The sequence below is a fragment of the Hylobates moloch genome, unplaced genomic scaffold, assembly GCF_009828535.3.
Source record: "Hylobates moloch isolate HMO894 unplaced genomic scaffold, HMol_V3 SCAFFOLD_4, whole genome shotgun sequence".
In the NCBI taxonomy this organism is placed as follows: domain Eukaryota; kingdom Metazoa; phylum Chordata; class Mammalia; order Primates; family Hylobatidae; genus Hylobates; species Hylobates moloch.
In genome coordinates, this window is record NW_026652279.1 from 38,209,362 (window position 1) to 38,231,369 (window position 22,008).

The 22,008-nt window shown below is 42.3% G+C and overlaps 1 protein-coding gene across 2 annotated transcripts in view; it reads left to right on the forward strand.

Annotated features, from left to right (window-relative positions):
* The window catches only part of HACD2 (3-hydroxyacyl-CoA dehydratase 2), a 101,774-nt gene that overhangs the window by 67,690 nt on the left and 12,076 nt on the right, over nucleotides 1–22,008 (forward strand). The gene's annotated exons all lie outside the window — the stretch shown is intronic.

Here is a 22,008-nt window from a genome sequence, read left to right on the forward strand (position 1 = left end):
TTTGAGAAGTGATCTAAGATACCTATGTGTTGTGCTGTAATTTTTGTGACCTTCCCTTCTTGATTTAATTTACTTTTCTACTTAGTTTACTTGAAGCCTAACCCAATCTCAGCATCTCTTTTCTAACTCCAAGAGCCATTGTTTCATTCTTGAAGAATGAAAACCTTGGAGTTCCCTTAAACTGCTAAGCAAAGATACTGTGGAATTTCTGGTGCTCTGTCCAAAATCCAATGTCTTTGCTGATGACTAGGTAAGAGGAAGCTTGAGGAGCCTGCCTTAAGGCAGAGGAAGATCTGAAATCATTGCACTGAAGAAGCAAGACTGACTTTGGTTTGTTTTTAAGAGAGAGGCCCAAGGAATCCAGCTGCCTCACACTGGGGTGGAGTTGCTGGGAAGGGTCTGTAGCGGGCATGTGCTTCATGCTGTGGGCCAGAGCCGTCAAGGAGATCGCTTCACAGAGCCGTCAGGGAGATCTCTTCATGGAGCCTCAGGGAGATCTATTCACAGAGCTGTCAGGGAGACCCCTTCACAGAGCTGTCAGGGAGATCGGTTCAGAGGCCATTCCCACCTGAGGTAACACAGTGCCGACACCTCTTCCTGGGATTCCTCAAAAGTGTCACCTCACCTGGACGGTTTTATTCTTTTCTAGGTAATTAGTATTCTAGAACGTGGAGGCTTAGCACCCAAAATTTAGGTAAAGGGTTGATGAGTTTGGACTTTAACATTAACCTTGCAACTTAGGATGAAGCACTTCAACTTGCCGAGTCTTGTTTTTCTCATCTGTAAAATAATAATACTAATATCTGCCCTGTCTGCTATACTGCAGTTTTTGTGAAGATGAAGTGAGAAGGATATATGAGAACAAGGTGGCAGTTATCGAGAGAGAACTCAAGGTCTCCAGCATGCAGGTTTTCACTGAGCAGCTTCTGAAACCCTTACAAAGCAGCCAGCGGCTTTTGTGCAGAGGAGTGCCACTTCCTTCAGAGAGAGAACACGGTTTTCCTTTCTTCCTCTTTCCCTCTTCCTTTCCACTCTTGGAGAAGCCAAAACACCAGATACATAATGTCCTAATGCCCCCACTCCTGGACGTGTTTTGGTTGTTGGGGTTTTTCCTCCCTGCTGGGTCCTCCAGCTGGGTCACAGTGTGCTCGTGTTCTTCCCGCCTCTGAGGCCGCTTCCCTGGTTGGCGTGTCTCCTGTGGCCGCACGCCTTCTGTGTTATCCCTGATGGCTGTGTCGTGGACTTCCCAGCATGCGCTATCTGTGAACATGGTGTCATGGTGAGGCAGAAAGGCAGCTTCTTATCCCCATCATTCAGATGAGGAGATAAGATGCTGTGTCAGGGGCACGTTCATTTCTTCCTTGGGCCCTGCGCTTGGACCAAAGCCGTGCCATCCTGTCATCTAGCCTCAGTGCCCTTTCCACAGTGACACTGCAGCTCAGTTAGCAAAGGCCATTGAGTTACATTCAGTATCCTTTGTCCCCCCTAAAAGCTGAATGTCTAAAATCCTCCACCCTACTCCATCTATGTGGTTACTTTCTATTTTAAATATTCTTGTAGGTGGATTTACATCACCTTCATTTTAAAATAGCACCTCTCTTAAAGGTAAAAAAAAAAAAAAAAAGCCTCCTTATTTGATTGTTAATCAGACTGTCAAACTTGAGGCAGCTCCTAGACAAATGTAGCAGCACTTAGTGGCATTTCCACTTAAAGATTGTGTTAGTTATCTCATAGCTAGCTGGATCCTTTTGCTGTTACCTATATTTAGCATAGATGGTTTTGGCAAAATCAGAATGTCTATTTTTCTCTCAGTGTTTTTCTGCCTGTCCCCTTCCAACATTTTCCTTGTACTGTGTATGAAGATTTTATTTCAAAATATTGAAAAAATATTTAGATCTTTTAGGTTCAGTGTAGATTCACTTCTCTCTCTCTCTCTCTTTTTTTTTTTTTTTGTTTGGAGACAGGGTCCTGCTCTGTCATCCTGTCATCACCCAGGCTGGAGTGCAGTGACACAATCATCTCACTGCAGTCTCAAACTCCTGGGATCAAGCTATTCTCCAGCCTCGGCCTCCTGAGTAGCTGAGACTACAGGTGCACACCACCACACTCAGTTAATTTTTTATTATTTATTTATTTATTTTTGTAGAGGCACGGTCTCGAACTGTTGCCCAGGCTCATTTCCAATTCCTGGCCTCACACAATCCTCCTGCCTCGGCCTCCCAGAGTGCTGGAGTTACAGGCATGAGCCACCACACTGGCCAAGAGTGGGCTCACTTCTGTCATCCCATGTTGCATCTTTCTCCTGTTGTCTTAGTTCCTTTATAGCCTTTGAAAAATTCCACCAGAACTCAGTTGTTTTTTAAAATATAATATCCCCTGATGATAATTAAGTTAGTTACATGTAAAAGAAAGAAAGATAGAGAAAGCAAGCAAGCGTCTTCTTAAACCACAGAATCCAATGTTACCACCACTTTATACAGTACTTTATACAGAACCTCTTTGTCAAGTAATAGTTGGATAGGTTCCAAGCTCAGCAAAATCAGGGAATTGGTTTCACTTGTCTTTAATGTTAATCTTTTTCTACTCTGGGCTCGCCTCCACTGTACCCTGCACCCTCCTCCCCATGGTGACTCTGCTCCTGCAAACACCTAGACATGGGAAGCTTCTCAGGGCCTTTTTTTGGCTCTCTCACCTCAAGGGCTAAAATCTGATATGCACCATTCCTAGTTGTCAATTCTAACATGAGAAGGGACATTTATACCAGAAGTCTGCACAGTTATCTTAATTTGGGGAAATATCATTCAGGAGAGGAAGGTCCAGGTCCTGACCTAGTAGCCCCAGAGAAAAATGTCCCACTGTCCTGAGGTCCCCCTAGGACTCAGAGCTGTCCCTGCCCTAGCCTACCCCATTCCAGACTGTCCTGGCAGACGCTAGTCCCTTCAAGCTTGAGCACTGATCAACTTCTTCCTCTCCCTCTGCCCCAGGACTTCCAGATTGTAGGTTTCTCAGTGCATTTAGCATTTTGGTTAGCCTTCTAAAATATACTAACCCCCTCTCATTTAATTTCTCTTCTGGAGGTATCCATGGGGTCTCCTACATTACTCCTATTTTTGATGGTGAAATTTTTGACAAGCTTGTTGGAACACATTCTCTTCAAGCATAAGATGTGTCTATACTGTTGGGTGGTATCTTAACATATGTATTGATGCTACTTTCCAATAGTGGGAAGCCTGTTTAGAGCTAAATCTGGTTACTTGCAGTTCTGGGATTAACAAAGATGCTTGACTTTTCACTTTAGGAAACTGTCATAGAAAAGGAATGAGAGTGAAGGAAGAAAAAAATCATTACCTTGGGCTTAAAATAGTAGTTCTCCATATAAGCACACAAGATTTCCAGGCTAGGAGTCTGTGTGGTTTTAGCTTTAGTTATATGTGATCAGCTTAAATTAATGAATAACACGGGGAAACAAAGCTCTATGTTCAAACTGTGTTGTCAAGTTGTATTATCAGTGGGGAGTCACCAGTAAGTGAATCCTGACATTCAAACCAGCTTTAATCCGTGGCTTCAAAGTGAAATGAATTAAGGTGCTTATTTAGACTGTTTATTCCAAGACAAAAAAGTAACTTTTTAGTACCATACAGTGATGGAAAGATGTTGGTTACCAACATGTTTGCTGTGGGTATTTCCTCTACCCCAGCACTGTCCAATAGAACTTTCTGCATTGCTGGAAATGTTCTGTGTATCTGCATTCTTCAATACAGTAGCTCTTAGCCATACGTGAACACTTGAAATATGGTTAATGTGACTGAGGAATTGAATTTCAGTTTAATTGTATTTTAAATAGCCACATGTGACTAGAAGTTGCACTATTGGACAGTGTAGCTCTGGATATTCAGTACGACATTATTTACCATTCTCTTGATTTTAGGCAATTCGGTTTTCATATATTTTATCTTATGTGTATGTGAATGACTGTATAATTTTTCTTTTAAAGGAACAAAAGAAAATTTATAAGGTATGTTTGGTATGTTGTATTCCTTAAATTAAGGGTTTTTTTTTTTTTAGTACTCTAGATTAAATTGTCATAAAAATCCTAATTGCAGGTGTGGGAAATGATGTTGATGGTGTTCTCCTCATGCATTGCAGAGGTAGCAGTTGGTTAGATGGTGAGTCAGGAGGCCATACAGGCCTCACCTCTCAGAGGGCTGCAGCTTGGCCTCTGCAATGGATTCACCTGATAAGTTTCCCTTTGTTGGAAACCATTTCACATGCGTTTTCTCTCCTATTTGAGTTAAAATATGCCATAGGAGTACAGTCAGTGTTATTATCCCACTGAGTTTGAAGATTCTCATTTCTCACTGTAAAAGTGAGGTGATTGGCATGCATCGTGAGCATGTTAAACTGTGTCAGCAAAGCCAACAAAAGTTAGAAACTATTACCTGTAAACTACTTTTAAGCAGATGTGCTCCACAGTACAATAGGTGGCATTTTTAAAGCATTGATTAATATTCATTTGAAAACTTGTGGGAGGAGGAAGTGTCTCTTATTACCTGCTTCTTTGCCAAAATGTCAGTCCTTTATGTAGTGTAGCTTTTCAAAATAAATCTATTTTGAAATACTAATAGGGGATATCAGAGAGTTTAATTAAAAATACATAAATATGACAAGAATACCAGTACCTACAACCCCTTGATAGTTGTCCCACACAGTGAATTCAATCAGGTAACTGATCTCGTTGGGAATCTTAAAGACCATAGAGGAACCTGAAAAAATTATTCCCCATCACTCCTGTGAAATATCCATACAGTGTATTTCCATTTCTTCAGGGAAGAGAGTTTAGTAACCTTTTTAAACTTGCCCATATCAAGAAGCCCTGTAGTCAAAACGTCTCACCGCAAACTGAGATGCATCACAGAAAAAATAAAGCATATGACTAAGCGTCTGCATTTTCCAGAGAGAGGACTCTTTCCAAGTCTGGAGTAAAACCCTGGTGTACTTCCGGAATTTGTAAGATGTGCCTTGGTGTACATGTGTGGATTTGTGTGTATGCATGCTAAGGGCATGCTTTGCATTTTAGAGGGGAAGAAAAACTAATTATTAGGCTTGTTACACTAAAGATTTTTAACTTTTGTTTTCTTCAGAAAAACTTATTATTAGGCTTGCCACATTAAAGAGTTTTAGCTTTTGTTTTCTTCAAACCATAAATGTTTGTTTTTTAGCAGGACAAGTTTTGGCACCTTCTCCCTCTCACTTCCTCTTGCTCTGGCTTTTTTTTTTTTTTTTTTTTTTTTAGTTGGAGTCTCAATCTGTCATCCAGGCTGGAGTGCAGTGACACGATCTCGGCTCACTGCAACCTCCACCTCCCTGGTTCAAGCGATTCTCCTGCCTCAGCCTCCCTAGTAGCTGGGACTTATAGGCATGCACCACCACGCTGGCTAATTTTTGTATTTTTTAGTAGAGACGGGTTTCACCATATTGGCCAGGCTGGCCTTGAACTCCTGACCTTGTGATCCGCCTGCCTCAGCCTCCCAAAGTTGCTGGGATTACAGGCGTGAGCCACCACGTCCGGCCTTTGCTCTGGCTTATTGCCAGAATAACCCAAAATGTGAACATTGTGAATCTCTTTTGCCTTCTGCATTGGTGCTGTCTTGTTAGGTCAGGTTTAAAGAATCTTTTACCAAGGTCATTGCCTTAAAGAAAAGTATGTTCAGAGCCTCAAGTGTAAAAATTAATCAGACTTTTAAATAACACTTTTAAATAACTAAAGTTTTTAAAACTTTAGAGTTTTCAAATATGTTGCATGACATTTGTGTAGCACTTTACGATCTGTAGCAGGGGCTATCTACTGGCAGCAGAGGTCTGTCCCACAGGATTTTAAAAGAACATGGAAGAAAAGCATGGTGACTGGAGGGTGCATGCCATCTCACACAAGCAGTCAGTGTGCACCTCAGCTAGAGATGGCCAGACGTATTCAGTAATGTGAAATCTAATTTTTTTGAGAAAAGGCAGAAATCTAGATTTTTAAAATGAGAAATCTCCTAATTTTTAAAAACTGGTTCAAATATTTTTAAAGCACTGTACAAGCCCAAACAGAACATCTATGGTCAGGGACTATAGGTCACCATTTTGATATTTCTGCTCCAAGAGATGGTGTTCATAGCCTTTTTTCCCCACCTTTTGAAATTTTTGCAATTATTACACTGTCATAGAACAGAAAGAACCATGACATTTCACAAAATATATTGCCAGTTTCATGTTCTTTTGACATTTCAGTTACCTTTCTGTCAGTGGTAAATCTTCTCCCCTCTGGAGTGTTGGGTGGGCACATTGGGATACTGCATTTGGAGATTTGGGGGTGGACTGTGGGATGAGTAGGCCCCAGCTCTTTCCTTGGGGCCACAGTCACCATTTGCTGAGAATATTGTTCTCTGGGTTTTCATTGCTGGAGTTAAAAGACTATCACTTCGTAGAATATTTAGACTGGATTAGATATATATGATGAAGGTTGGGATTAAATATGACTCCATTCTGATGCAGTGTCTGTTTGAATTGAGTTGAAGGTAATAGTTGCATGAAAGCTTTTCAGTTAGTAACATGGTTTTTGGAGGTGAGCAAATCAAACAGGACTAAGGAAGAATATTGGGAAAGACTAGCAGCTGGTGAGATCCTTAGACATCTCAGAGTTGGTAGACATATGTTAACCTTCAAGTAGAGGGAGAGATGGCATCTTTTAAACAATACTTAGGCAACAAAAAGCAAAACAAGAACAACACAAAGCATTTCTTTGTAATTAAGCCAAAGAGACAGTCATCAGGTTGTATGGAGTGTCAGCAGTGACTAGCATAGATAGTAGGATCTGAGTAAATTGAATTTTTCCCTTCATGGAATAATAATGGTAACTGCTAAAATGTCAAGGGCTTTGCTAAGCACTTCATATGTTTTCTGATCTCTCCAGTTTACAAATGAGGAAGCTGAGGATCAGAGAGGATAAGTAACTTGCCTCAGGACATGCAGCCAGGAAGTCTGGAGATCTGTTTGATTCCAGGGTTGCACGCAATAATTGGAGTAGAGGCCAGTGGTGGTGAAGCTAGGCTAGTTGAGGGACTGACCATCCTTTCTTCATGTTTTCCAGAAAACAGGCTGAACACATAGGAACCATTAAAGTTGGACTAATGGGAACATTTCAGCATTCTGCATGTCTGGCCTGTCATAAATGCAGAAGCAATCATGTATCGCTTGTTGATTGCATGCTTATATATTTTTTCATTGCATGTTCAGAAAAGTTTACTTCGTGACCAAGAGTTGTTTTGATAGCCAGAACATTTAACTAGGCCATTATTCACATCAAAAAAATAGTTCTCAGTTATTGGTATTGTAATGGTAAGAACTTTTTAACCAGTTTCCTTTGTCACTGTAGGATTTTTTTTTTTAATCTGGCCAGGTATGGTGGTTCACGCCTGTAATCCCAGCACTTTGGGAGGCCAAGGTGGGCGGATCACGAGGTCAGAAGATCGAGACCATCCTGGCTAACACGGTGAAACCCCGTCTCTACTAAAAATACAAAAAATTGGCCGGGCGTGGCAGCGGGCGCCTGTAATCCCAGCTACTCGGGAGACTGAGGCAGGAGAATGGCGTGAACCCAGGAGGCAGAGGTTGCAGTGAGCAGAAGATCGTGCCACTGCACTCCAGCCTGGGTGACAGAGCAAGACTCCATCTCAAAAAAAAAAAAAACTATGTTGCACATTATTCTCTCCTTTAAAGGGGAAGAAATATTAATATTTTTATAACACAGTTTTCATAAAATAGGAATAGTATTTTGTTTAGCAGGCACTTTATCATGGATTTTTAATAAATTATAAAGGACACTTTATACATAAAATTGTTGTGTGAAAAGACTAATACTAGGCCGGGCACGGTGGCTCATGCCTGTAATCCCAGCACTCTGAGAAGCCAAGGAGGGCGGATCACTTAAGATCAGGAGTTTGAGACCAGCCTGGGCAACATGGTGAAACCCCGTCTCCACCAAAAAAAAATAAAAATTTAGCTGGGCATGGTGGTGCATACCTGTAGTCTCCAGCTACTCCAGAGACTGAGGCAGGATAATCACTTGAACTGGAGAGGCAGAGATTGCAGTGAGCTGACACTGTGCCACTGCACTCCAGCCTGGGCAACAGAGCAAGACTCCATCTCAAAAAAAAAAAAAAAAAAACCCAACATACTCATCCAAATATCTTTGTTTTTTTAAACCACCATGTTTGTATCTATTACTATTACATTTCAATATCAAGGATGAAATTCCTTTTAGATAAATAACCAAATGGCTTACATTTTTGTTCAAAAAAGCTTAATCAAGTTAGAGAAAGGACCGAGATTGTCGTCAGAACTGTCCTGTTCTCGAGCCCAAGCCCTCAGCTGATAGACCAACCGGCACCAGCACTGCAGCCCCTTAGGAGCTGACCTCCCACCCAAGGCTGTTCCAGCTGAATCAGAGCACATTTGCTGAGACTGCAGTTAGGTTGCCATCTATTATTTCTTCATTCTTGTTCATTCAACAAATATTTATTTAGTATCTTCTGTGCCCCAGGTATTGTACTAAGCACTAAGTAAGACACATGAGAAAAGGAGAGATGCAGTTGTTGCCCTCACAGGGCTTCCAGCCTAGTATGAGTCAAGCAGAATCTAGCAGACAGCAAACACCGTATAGTGGGATAACTGCTAAGGCAGAGGGATGACAGTGCTGTGACCACTGGGTCATCCCTCAGTTGCCCAGTTGAGGGCTGAGTAGGCTGTTCCGGTTCCTCGGGAGCTGTGCCAGTCTCCCAGGCCCCATGGTTCCCTTCATGGGGTGGTCTGCGAGTTAACACATACAAAGCACTTAGAACAGTGCCTGGTGCTTAGTAAGTGCTCAGTAAATCTCAGCTACCTACTGGGTATAATGTAACCTAATCTTTCCCCAAACATTTAATAACAAATTTCTGTGTAATTGTTTTGAATTCTGTGTCCTGAGGTTTCTAACAGAGATATAATTGGCTTTTCACACAGAACTGAATATGTTCTTTATATATACTAAAATAGTTTCACAGTTAGCTGGTGAAAATTTATGCATAATTACTTTTATCATTCTTAAGGAATAATTAGCCCTGCTAATGGGAACTATCATTATCTTAATCATCATTATTATCCTAATCTAAATCATTTATTAAGAATTTGATTTTGCCTTATAACTAAGCTAGCCCTTCTTCAAAGCAAGTTTGTGACCTTGCCTTCAGCTTGTTTACAGTCTAAGACAATACTGATGGGGAGGCAGATTGGGGCCAGTGTTCATTCTGCCGTTCCCTCTCAAGTTACCTTCCATTCGTGTACCCTTGTTGATATGTTTTCTTATAAATGTTATGTCTTTATGGTTATAAAGCCCACCTCTTCCAGCAGATCCTGAGGCCTCACACCCAAAATAATATGTTTAGAAAACCAGATAATAGTTATATTTCCTTCTCATTGTATCCCCAGAGTGGCTGCTTAGTATTTAGGTGATTTTTAGAAAATAATTTTTTCTGAAGTAATTTCAAACTTAGAGAAAAGTTGCCAGAGCAGTACAAAGAACTCTCATATTCTCTTCACTCAGATTCCCCAATTACTGGCATTTTACTTCATTTGTTTCGTTTCCTACTGTCTCTGTGTTTGTTTTTTTGAGACAAGTCTCACTCTGGTGCCCCAGGCTGGAGTGCAATGGTGAGATCTTGGCTCACTGCAACCTCCGCCTCCTGGGCTCAAGCGATTCTCCCACCTCAGCCTCCTGAGTTGTTGGGACCACAGGCGCTTGCCACCACGCTTGGCTAATTTTTGTATTTTTTGTAGTGTCAGGGTTTCGCCATGTTGCCCAGGCTGGTCTTGAACTGCTGGGCTCAAGCAATCCACCCGCCTCAGCTTCCCAAAGTGGTGGGATTACAAGCATGAGCCACCATATTCAACCTCTCTGTGTTTTTATATGCATTATCATTTATTTTTTCTGAAATTTGAGAGCAACCTGTGTGTAACATCCTATCACCCATAAGTACTTGAGTATGTGTTCTAGACACTCCTATATCACCTGCATAGAACTCTCCAAATCGGGAAATCAGCCTTGATACAACACTACTGTCTAATCCAGTATGCTGCATTCAAATTCCACTAACTGTCCAAACAATGTCTTTTTTCTCCATTCTGGAATGGAGAAAATAATCAGTATCTTCTGCATTCCAGGTCTTGTGCTGAGCACTGGGATTCATGGGAGAAGGAGACATGTGGTTGCTGTGGTGTTCCTGCCATATCCGTGTGATGTTTCTTTGTCAGGTCTCTCCAGACTCCTTCAGTCTGGACGATCTCCTCAGCCTTGCCCTGTCCCTCATGGCCTTGTGTCAGTTTTAAAGAGTACAAGCTGTAAGTTCTCAGCCTAGGTCCATTCAGCGTTCCCTAATAACCAATTCAAGCCACACCTGCTCTTCTCAGGAGGCACGCCATGACTACCCTTCCCACTCCTGGTGACATTGACCTCTGTCACCTGCTCCTGTTAGTATCTGCCGGGTTTCTCCACCTCTAGTTCACCTCCTTTTTATTAATTAGTATTTTGTGGGAATGACTCCTGCCTATGTCAGCCACCTCTATGATGGTTATCAAATGGCAACTGTCTATTTCTGTCGTTTCTTTTACACATAGGAGTTGGCGTTCTGTAAGAAATGGCTTTCCGTTTCTTCCATTTATTTATTTTATTTATATCTGTTTGGACTCATGAATTCCTGTATAATTCAATGGGTTATAGTCTATTATTTATTTTGATGCTAAAACTATCTAGGATTTGGCCAGTGGGAGTTCTTCCTCCTGGTCCTCTTGACTTCCTTCCATCATCCATTGAGTATTTCCTTATGATCTGGCACAAAAAGATTTCCAGACTCATCTTGTACTTCCCCAGCCCCAGCCCTGGAATCAGCCGTTTTGCCAAAGAGCCCTGCCTGGTTCCTTTTAGTAGAGGATGGTAACTTAGGATCCAAGATCTGGGTAAATGAGGTGCTCACTGCTACTGAGATGTCATTGCTTCTAGACCCTCTCAGTAGAGAAAGCTTGGGTACGTACACATATACACACATATACACTCACACACATTTACATCTAGAAGTATTTATATAGCTGTGTGTGTATATAAATCATGGGTTCATACTGATCCCTGCAACCACAGTCTAATACCTCAGTGTTCTTTCTAGCATTTTCCGTTCCATGTTTGTTAATACCTCCTCCAACAGCAAGAAGCCCATTTTTCTTTTTTTCTTTTTTTTTTTTCCTTTCATATAGTACTGCTTTATAATATATGGCACTTCTGCCCAGCCAAACTTAATCTTAGTTTTCTTTTTTTTTTCCCTGAAGACATGCCAGTTTTATTATTAATTTTTTTTTGCACACAAAACAATAAACATTTTCTAAAAATACATACAAACAAAAAGATGCATATCAAACATATTAGGAAGGTTGCACATGGGAAGACGGGGAATAGAAATGGGGGGTAGGAATTAAAGAAAATAAATGAGAGAGGGACTTTGTATGGATCAATGATAATAACTCAATCCTCTATTTGACAAAGAAGAAGGAGAAGGAAGAGGAAGAAAAAGAAAGTGGGATAAAGGATCAGAAAGGGAGGAAAATAGAAAAAATTAGAGTATGACTCCAGGGTGAACCTGTTTTGTTGTTGCTAGGTTGGTTGGTTGGTTTGTGTGTTGTATTTTTGATATGTTTCGCCATGTTGGCCAGGCTGGTCTCGAACTCCTAGCCTCAAGTGATCAACCCGCCTCGGCCTCCTAGAGTGCTGGGACTACAGGCGTGAGCCACCACGTCCAGCCCCCACATTGCGTCTGGCCTCCGTGGTAGACCTCCCAGACGGGGCGGCCGGGCAGAGGCGCTCCTCACATCCCAGACTATGGGTGGCCGGGCAGAGGCGCTCCTCACTTCTTCCCAGACGGGGTGGTTGGGCAGAGGCGCTCCTCACTTCCCAGACGGGGTGGCTGGGCAGAGGCGCTCCTCACATCCCAGATGGGGCGGCCGAGCAGAGGCGCTCCTCACATCCCAGACCATGGGCGGCCGGGCAGAGGCGCTCCTCACTTCCCAGACAGGGCGGCCGGGCAGAGGCGCTCCTCACCTCCCAGACGATGGGCGGCCGGGCAGAGGCGCTCCTCACTTCCCAGACGGGGCGGCCGGGCAGAGACGCTCCTCACTTCTTCCCAGACGGGGCGGCCGGGCAGAGGCGCTCCTCACTTCCCAGACGGGGCGGCCGGGCAGAGGCGCTCCTCACCTCCCAGACGATGGGCGGCCGGGCAGAGGCGCTCCTCACTTCTTCCCAGACGGGGCGGCCGGGCAGAGACGCTCCTCACTTCTTCCCAGACGGGGCCACCTCCCAAATGGGCGGCGGCGGGGCAGAGGCTGCAATCCCAGCACCCTGGAAGGCCAAGCAGGCGCGGGGGGGGCGGAGGCTGCAGCGACTCCAGCCCGGGCAACACAGAGCACCCAGTGAGCGAGACTCCGTCTGCAGTCCCAGCACCTCGCGAGGCCAAGGCGGGCAACTCGAGGTCAGGAGCTGGAGAGCAGCGTGGCCAACATGGCGAAACCGCGCCTCCAGCCAAAGGACAAAAAGCAGGCAGGGGTGGTGGCGTGCGCCCGCAATCCCAGGCAGCCCACAGGCCGAGGCAGGAGAATCACGGGAGCCGGACGCAGGGAGTCTGCAGCAATCCAGCCTGGGCCACGGAGGGAAAAAGAAAGAAAGAAAGAAAGAAAGAAAAGAGAGAGGGAGGAAGGGAGGGAGGAAGGAAGGAAGGAAGGAAGGAAGGAAGGAAGGAAGGAAGGAAGGAAGGAAGGAAGGAAGGAAGGAAGGAGAGGAGAGAGAGAGAAAGAAAGAGGGAGGGAAGGAAGGAAGGAAGCCATTTTTCTTAATATATTGATTTTTTTGCTCAGTTTGCCTGTTTGCTCCATGTAACTGGTTTTCCAGCCACACTGGCCATCTCTTCCACCTGTCACCTCTGTCTCTCCTTCACCACCCCCATCCTCAACTGCAGGCCTCTGGTTCATACCTGTGTTAGCGCACCACCTTCCCTCACCTCTCCATGTCCTCACCACCTTGAGTTTTCAGCCACCATACTGTCCTCCGCGTGGGGAAGGGAAAGAGGTGAGTCTCAGGTGAATCTTATCCAAAGACATATTTGAGATGATTGGGCTGGTCTCTGGAAAACCAGAAGCTTGCCTAGTGAGGTATTTCATTCTTCCTTTTTTCCTGTTTTCTTTTTTAATATTTGTGTTTATGAGTTTTTCATTTTGAATTGAAATCATATTTTGTATTTCAGTTTCTGCTTAGCAGAGATAGAAAAGAGAAACAAGCTTTCAAGATAGATCTTCAGGGGTCTTGACAATAAGTTAAATCCAGAAATAAACAGGGCTCATCTTAGTCCATTGGTGCTGCTATTAAGGAACACCTGAGGCTGAATGATTTAAAAAGAAAAGAGGTCTATTTGGCTCATGGTTCTGCAGGCTGTATAAGAAGCATGGCGCCAGCACCTGCATCCGGTGAGGGCCTCATGCTGCTTCCACTCATGGGGGAAGATGAAGGGATCCAGCCTGTGCAGAGGTCACATGGCGAAGAGGAGCTAGGGGGTGGCGATGGGCTCTTCACCAGCAGATCAGAAACTAACAGTAAGGACTTACTCGCCCTCTCCCCAGGTCCCATCCCCCAGCATTGGGGATCAGATTTCAACATGAGGTTTGGAGGGTCAAATATTCTAACCATAGGAAGGCCAAAACAGAAAAGAAATGATTGTTAGCAAAACAAGATTCAGGGAAGAAGATTCACAGTAACTTTAGGTAATTCATTAGGGTTTGTTTCAAGTTCTAATGTTGTGTTTTAACTTGGGTCAGTTGATGCACAACTAGAAGTCATTTCATGGACATATTAAAGATACCTCTGGGTGCTAGTGACCTGTAGTTTTTTATGCTTTACTCAGTCTTTCTCGGTGAACCTCTTCCACTCAGTCCCTGAAGTCCAAATCCTATTATTCTCTATTCCCTTTCCAGAGGTAGGTAACATTTATTGGAGAACAAATGGCTTTCTTGACACTAAGTAAACATCACATTTACCTTATCTGTTCTCTAGGCTCTTCTTGTATAGGGTTCCTTCCAATAGTTATTGATTTTGAAAGATAATTGTTACCCCATAACGTGTGTGTGTGTGTGTGTGTGTGTGTGCATGCATGTGAGACCCCAAGCCCAAGAAGACAAGTCAGAGCTGTTCAGGTTTAGGAGACATACCTTGGGTTCAAATTCTGTAAACCTCACTTTACTTGTCTATAAAATGGGGATTCAGTGAGGTAATATATGTTAAAAAGTGCTTGGCATATAGTAAGAGCTCAGTAACAATTAGGTATAATTATTTTTACTGCTGTCACCATAAATATTAAAAAGAGATACTAAAAAAATTTTAATGGGCAAAGGATTTGAATATTTTTCCAAAGAAGATATAAAACAGCCAATAAGCACATGAAAAGATGCTCAACATCACTAGTCATTAGGGATGTGCAAATGAAAACTACCATGAGATACCACTTTACACTCATTAGGACGGCTATTATTTAAAAAAAAAAAATCAAAAACGAAAAAACAAAACACAGCAAATAAGCAGTGGAGAAATTGGAACTCTTGCTGTGCACTGTTGGTAGGGATGTAATGTAAAATGGTACAGCCACTGTGGACAACAGTTTGGCAGTTTCTCAAAAAGTTAAACATAAAATTACCATATGGTCCAATAACTCCACTACTAAGAATATACCCAAAAGAACTGAAAGCAAGTACTTAAACTTACTTATACACCAATGTTCAGAGCAGCATACTCATAATAGCCAAAAAGATAGGAACAGCCCAAATGTCCATCAACAAATGATAAAATGTAGTATATACATACAATGACATATTTTTCAGACACAAAAAGGAAGGAAATTCTAATACATACTACCACATAGATGAATCAGACATAGAAATACACACACTAGGCCAGGCACGGTGGCTCACGCCTGTAATCCCAGCACTTTGGGAGGCCGAGGCAGGCAGATCATTTGAGGTCAGGAGTTCAAGAGCAGCCTGGCCAACATGACAAAACCTTGTCTCCACTAAAAATATAAAAATTAGCTGGGCATGTTGGTGGGTGGCTGTAATCCCAGCTACTGGGGAGGCTGAGGCAGGAGAATCACTTGAACCCGGGAGGTGGAGGTTTCAGTGAGTCGAGATTGGACCACTGCACTCCTACCTGGGCAACAGAGTGAGACTCCATCTCAAAAAAATAAAGACATATACTGTATTATTCCACTTATATGAGGTACCTAGAATAAACAAATTCTTAGAGAGAGAAAATAGAATAGTGGTTACCTGGGGGTGGTGAGGGGAAGATGTGGAGTGATTGTTTAATGGGTACGGAGTTTCTGTTTGGGATGATGAAATCCTTCTGGAAATGGATAGTGGTAATGGTTGCACAATATGGTGAATATACTTAATTCCAACAAATTATGCACTTAAAATTGTTAAATGATACATTTTATATTATCCACACACACAAAGAAATTGCTGAGATTTTAAAATGACAATAAGATGGAAAACCTACCTATACATGTTCTTACAAGGTTGTTTTTTCCCCTATAGCATCCATTGGTGATAGACATTGACTCCCTTCTCCCTGCCTCCCCACACAGTCTGTCAAAGAAATGTTGCAGAATAACATTTGTATGCTAAAGAAGTCACAGGGGCCAGGCGTGGTGGCTCACCTGTAATCTCAGCACTTTAGGAGGCCGAGGCGGGCGGATCATGAGGTCAGGAGATCGAGACCATCCTGGCTAACACGGTGAAACCCCGTCTCTACTAAAAACACAAAAAAATTAGCTAGGCATGGTGGCGGGTACCTGTAGTCTCAGCTACTCAGGAGGCTGAGGCAGGAGAATGGCGTGAACCCAGGAAGCGGAGCTTGCAGTGAGCCGAGATCGTGCCACTGCACTCCAGCCTGGGCAAAAGAGCAAGACTCCATCTCAAAAAAAAAAAAAAAAGTCACAGGAAGGGGAAGGTTGGAGGGGTTAAATGAATCTATAACAGAGGTTGGCCTATAGGCCAAATCTAGCCTGCAATTTATAATAGTTTTTACTTTTTTTTGTTGGTTGGTGGGGTTTGTTTTGTTTTTTAGAAACAGAGTCTTGCTCTGTTGCCCGGGCTGGAGTGCAGTGGTGTGATCACAGCTCACTGCAGGCTTAACTTTCCGGGCTCAGGTGATTCTGAGTAGCTGAGACTATAGGCACATGCCACCATGCCCAGCTAATAGTTTTTGCATTTTTTTACAGGGTTTAAAAAACAATGATGAGTATATTACAACAGCCACATGTGGTGCAAACCCTAAATTATTTACTAACTAGCCTTGTACAGAAGAAGTTTGCCAACACCTCGTCTAGAGCATTGCTATGGACTGAATTGTGTCTCCTCCCACAAAAAATTCACACCTTGAAGCCCTAACCCCCAATGCGATGGTATTTGGCAATGGGACCTTTGGGAAATAAGTTTAGATGAGGTCATGAGGAGGTGGAGCCCTCATGATGGGATTAGCACCCTTATGAAAAAAGATACCATGTGAAGGAGGACACATCTAGAAGGTGGCCGTCTGCAAGTCAGGAAGAGACCCCTCACCAGAAACCATATAGTGCTGCCATCCTGATCTCAGACTTCCAGCCTCCATAACTGTGAGAAAATACTTTTCCCTTGTTTAAGCCCCCCAGTCTATGGTATTCTGTTATGGCAACCTAAGCAGACTAAGACAAATGTACAGTTTTTCCAAAAGCAAAGCCTAGTCCTACCCTCTTAGATTTTACCAAATCTTTTCACAAATGAAAGGGGTTTTAAGAAGAGGAAAGAATGCTTGCTGTAAAGCTTGGTCAGGGAATTTCTTTGAAATAACCAGCGCAGTAAGCAGCGGGTTCCAAAATGCTAAGAAGAATAGGGTTTCTACAATAGTGGTTTTCTTATGTGGCACCATCTGTTTTTCTTTGACTGTAATAAAAATGACAGCTTTTCATGTACTGATACTCCCTGTGCCTTTTAAAGTCAAACATATGATGCTATTTGTGTGTAAAGGTTTTTCTCTTGCACCCATTTGTTTCTCCAGCTTGAATTTCTATGTAAACTCCCTTGGCTAAATTACACAAGCCGCCTACACCCAGCCGCCTCCTCCCTTGTTTTAGAGCAGGGGGTGGAAACCTTCCGTCTGCAGCGTGGAGTATCCAATACACAGCTCACTGTGCCAGGCAAAGAAAGATTCCCTAACAGGAAGGGCTTCATGGTACCCACTCCCCCATTTGTGCCCATCGTTCTGCATATGCAACTTTGAAACATGGCTTTATGGCATTTTTGGCAACCTATCCTAAACCTGGCTTTTGTCTCCCTCTTCTCCTTAGTAATCCTTGGTAAATCTTCATCATCTCCCTTCTGCCTCTTTGCCCTAAATGCCCCTTTTCTCTTAAAAGACTATGATATGTATTTAAAGCAAACTCCTTTTTTTTTCTTTTTTTAAGAGAGGGGGTCTCACTATGTTGCACAGGCTGGTCTCAAACCCCTGGCCTTAAGCTATCCTCTCACAGCCTCCCAGATACTTTTTTATTAAATAACTTTACAGAAGTATAATTTACAAAATTCAACCACGTTAAGTGTATAATTAAACGGTTTTTAGTAAATGTACCAAGCTGTGCAACCATCACCATAATCTAATTTTAGAACATTTCCATCACCCCAATATGATCCCTCATGCCCTTTTTAAAATTTTTTTTATTTTTTAAAATTTTTGTGGGTACATAGTAGGTATCTGTATTTAAGGGGTGCATGAGATGTTTTGATATAGGGATGCAATGTGCAATAAGCACATCATGGAGACCTTATGCCCTTTTATAATTAGTTCCCATTCCCAGCCCCTGGCAACCACTATTCTACTTTCTGTCTCTAGATTTGCCTTTTCTGGATATTTCATATAAATGGAATCATATAATGTATGATGATTTGCATTTGGCTTCTTTCATTCAACATGATGTTTTAGAGGCTTGTCTGTGTTGTAGTATGTGTCAATATTTCTTACCTTTATGTTGCTGAATAGTATTCCACTGTACAGGTATATATATCACATGTCATTTATCCATTCACCAGTTGATGGATATTTGGGTTGTTTTCACTTTTCAGTTATGACTAATACTCTATGAACATCTGCATTAAAATCTTTGAGCAGACTTATTAGACCTCCTTTTTCCTTCTTTTAAGAGACAGGGTCTTGCTCGTCACCCAGGCTGGAGTGCAGTGGCACCATCATAGCTCACTTTGACTTCAAATTCCTGGGCTCAAGTGATCCTTCCACCTCACCTCCCAAGTAGGTGGGACCACAGGTGTGCACCACCACCCTGGCTACTTTTTAATTTTATTATAGAAACGGAGTCTCACTATGCTGCCCAGGCTGATCTCAGCTCCTGGCCTCAAGTGATCCTCCTGCCTCAGCCTCCCAAAGCACTGGGATTATAGGCATGAGCCACTCAGCCATAAACCTCTTATTCTTGATAATTAGTAAAATCATATGTTTATATGTTTCTAGTTATAAATTCAAAAGCAGCTGAGTAGAGCTTTTTATAATCCAAATCCGTTGCCCCTCAAAAAACTCCTCCTAAGCTAAATTAGCTTTTCTTACTTCTCTGAAGCTATTGATGAGTCACTGGCACTTAATAGAAAGGAGGCTCCCTACTTACTATAAAAATGTTCCCAATTGTTGCTTTCAAAATAGAAAAGTGGCCGGGTGTAGTGGCTCACACTTGTAATCCCAGCATTTTGGAAGGCCAAGGAGGGAGGATCACTTGAGTCTAGGAGTTTGAGACCAGCCTGGGCAACACAGTGAAACCCCATTTCTACAAAAAATAAGAAAAAAAAATAGCTGGGTGTGGTAGCACGCACTTGTAGTCCCAGCTACTCTTGAAACTGAGGTGGGAGGCTCAGTCCCAAGGAGGCTGTCCTGGGAGGTTGAAGGTTGAAGCTGTGGTGAGCTGTGATTGTGCTACTGCCTTTCAGCCTGGGTAACAGAACAAGACCCAGTCTCAAGAAAAAAAAAATGGGGAGGAAAAGAAAAATACAAGTTATCATCCAATTTAAGGGGCATTGATTCCACACATCCCTATGTCCAGACCTGTGTCAGGACTGAGGAAGCCAAATGATGAGACCTGGGCCCTTGAAGACCTTGCCATCAGGCCGGGAGTAATCGCCAGAGAACTGTTCCCATTTCACATGCTCAGCAGTCAGTAATGATGACAGGAGAGCTTGTCAGTTATTCTCTCCTCTCTGGCCTTCTGGATGAAGGAAAAATTATTTTTAAGAAGCATTATCAAAGCCTTTACCCATTTTTTTCACCAACTAGAATAATTTCAGCTCATGCAAGGAAGTCAGTATTAGCCAGCGTTTCACGCCTTGCCCTTGGAGGGATCATGGGCACACATCTTTCCAAAGAACAGCAGCAGCCCTGGTCGCCCCAGGCCAGCTCAGCCCCCTGTCCTTGGTAGGACCTTTCTGGGCATTCCTGGTTTGGATATGTCCAGGGCCTAGAAGCACACAACTTTGTGCAGTGGCCTATGTGATTAGTCACCTGGTTTGTTACTCAGTTTTTCTTAGGTTGAACCCAGCATTTTACTCCCTGCCAGTTTTACTAGTCTCATGTCCATATGCCTCTTGCTCATGGTATCCTTTTACATATTTTAAAGTACTTACCCTCTCTTTCCTTTTCCAAAGTCAGCTCTGCTAGTTGAGGAGTTCTAGCAGACTCTGCTCCCTAAATGGGGTCTCATCTATTTACACTGTAGTAATCGGGATAAGACGGTTAAAGTTGCTGAATCCTGGAGTGTTGTTTGTTTGAACAGCCACCTCACACCCTGTTGGCTCCTGTGAGGCCTATGGTTCACCAAAAACTCCAGATCTCTTGATTTCATAAGGTGGGTCTTCTCCATTCTGATCTGGAGTCATTTTGTTGTTGCTAAGTCATGTAATTACATTTAGACTTACTAAATTTATGTTACTGTGGGTTGTTTGGGGGTTTTTTCATTTATTTTTTGTGGTAAAATACATATAACATTTACCATTTTACCACTTCTAAGTGTATAGTTCAGTTGCATAAATACTGTCCCATTGTTGTGCAACCGTCATCACCATCCATCTCCAGAACTTTTTTAATCCTCCCAAACTGGAACTCCATACCAATTAAACAATAATTCTCTATTTCTCATCTTCCCAGCTGCTGGCAACCTTCTGTCTCTACTCTTTGTCTCTGCCTCACCCTAGGTACCACATATGAGTAGAATCACACAGTATTCACCTTTATGTGACTGGCTTATTTTACTTAGCATGATGTCTTCAAGGTTCATCTATGTTGCAGCATGTGTAAGAATTTCCTCCCTTTTAAGACTGAATAATACTCCACTGTATGTATATAATAATATCCCACTGTATGTATAGACCACATCTTGCTTATCCATCCATCAGTACACACCTGGGTTTCTTTGCCTTTTGACTGTTGTGAATAATGCTGCTATAAACATGAGTATACAAATATCTCTTCGAGTCTCATTGATCATACTGGTTTTAACTTATGCATTACATTTGTCCATTTTGTGTTATTGGTTGTACAATTATCTATAAATCACATAAGATCAATCTCTTTATCCAAATCCCTTCTTGATAACAATGTTGCATTTCCTGTTGATTGGAAGAAATCATTTTGCACAAAATGGTCATTTCCTGCATCTCTAGTCTTTTTTAAAAGACTTATGCCATCGTCTTCACAACTGGCCTCGGGGAACAGACTGCTTTCATACTTAGCCTGAGTCTGAGTTTGTCATAGTTCTTTTGGCTAAGGTCTAACTTGGGGACGGATGGGAGGTGAATAATAACCAACTTCTAGGCTGGGTCAAAGCAGGAGGTTTTGGGTGGTTTCGGGTTTTGTTTGTTTGTTTTTTACCTATTTGAAGGTCACTAAGACTACACAGAAACTATCAGGCACCATGAAGAAGGGAACTGAGTCTCGGAGTAACCCAATTAGGACTGAATTCATTTGCTCTGCAATTATTTATTGAGCTCTTACTTGTGAAAAGCACAAAGTGTTTTTGGAAAACAGAAGATGAATAAAACACGTTCCCTGCTTTCAAGATGTTTACAGTACAAAATATTAGAGGAACTTCCTATTATAACCCAGAGCTCTTTAGGCAAGGCTTCCACTCATAGCTGTAAAAACATATCTCCTTAAGATAAGGGGGATTTTGATGTATTTTATAAATACATCAGAAAAGCAAAATACATCAAAAAGCAAAGTGTGCTTTTATATTTATATTATATTTTGTTATAGATGGATTCAAGTAAGGATTTGGAGACAGACTGAAAAATCTCACCATGAAAGCTTTAGAGGTGGTTAGCCTTTGTTTTACTTTGGCTAATGTGAGAGCACCAGGAAAACAGAAAGTACTCTTGCTCTTGACAGTATAAAATTCTTATTATTTTTAGAGAATAGTAACTGCATTTATGAAATTTTTTGTCAGAGCAATTTAGTTAATAGATATGTAAATGACTACTTATTTCATTGTGTAGGTGGATCGCTCCATGTACACTTTCTGAGGAAGAATATAAGTACTAAAAACTATTAACATTGCAAGTGGAAAGAAGCAAAAGTTAAGGCTAGAATGCCATTCCCTTGCTGTATTAGGTATTAGGAGTGGGACAGAAAGTCCATCTTGTCATCAAGATTTGTTCAGTTTATGGGGTGGGATTTCTTATTTACATCCGACTCTTGGACCGTTTTTTTTGTTGTTGTTTTTTGATGCATGGTAACTAATATGAATTGGAGTGCAAGGGTATTTCTTGCTGATTTTCAAGCACAAAAGGTCATTACAAACTCAGCTGGGAAGGGATTGGGGG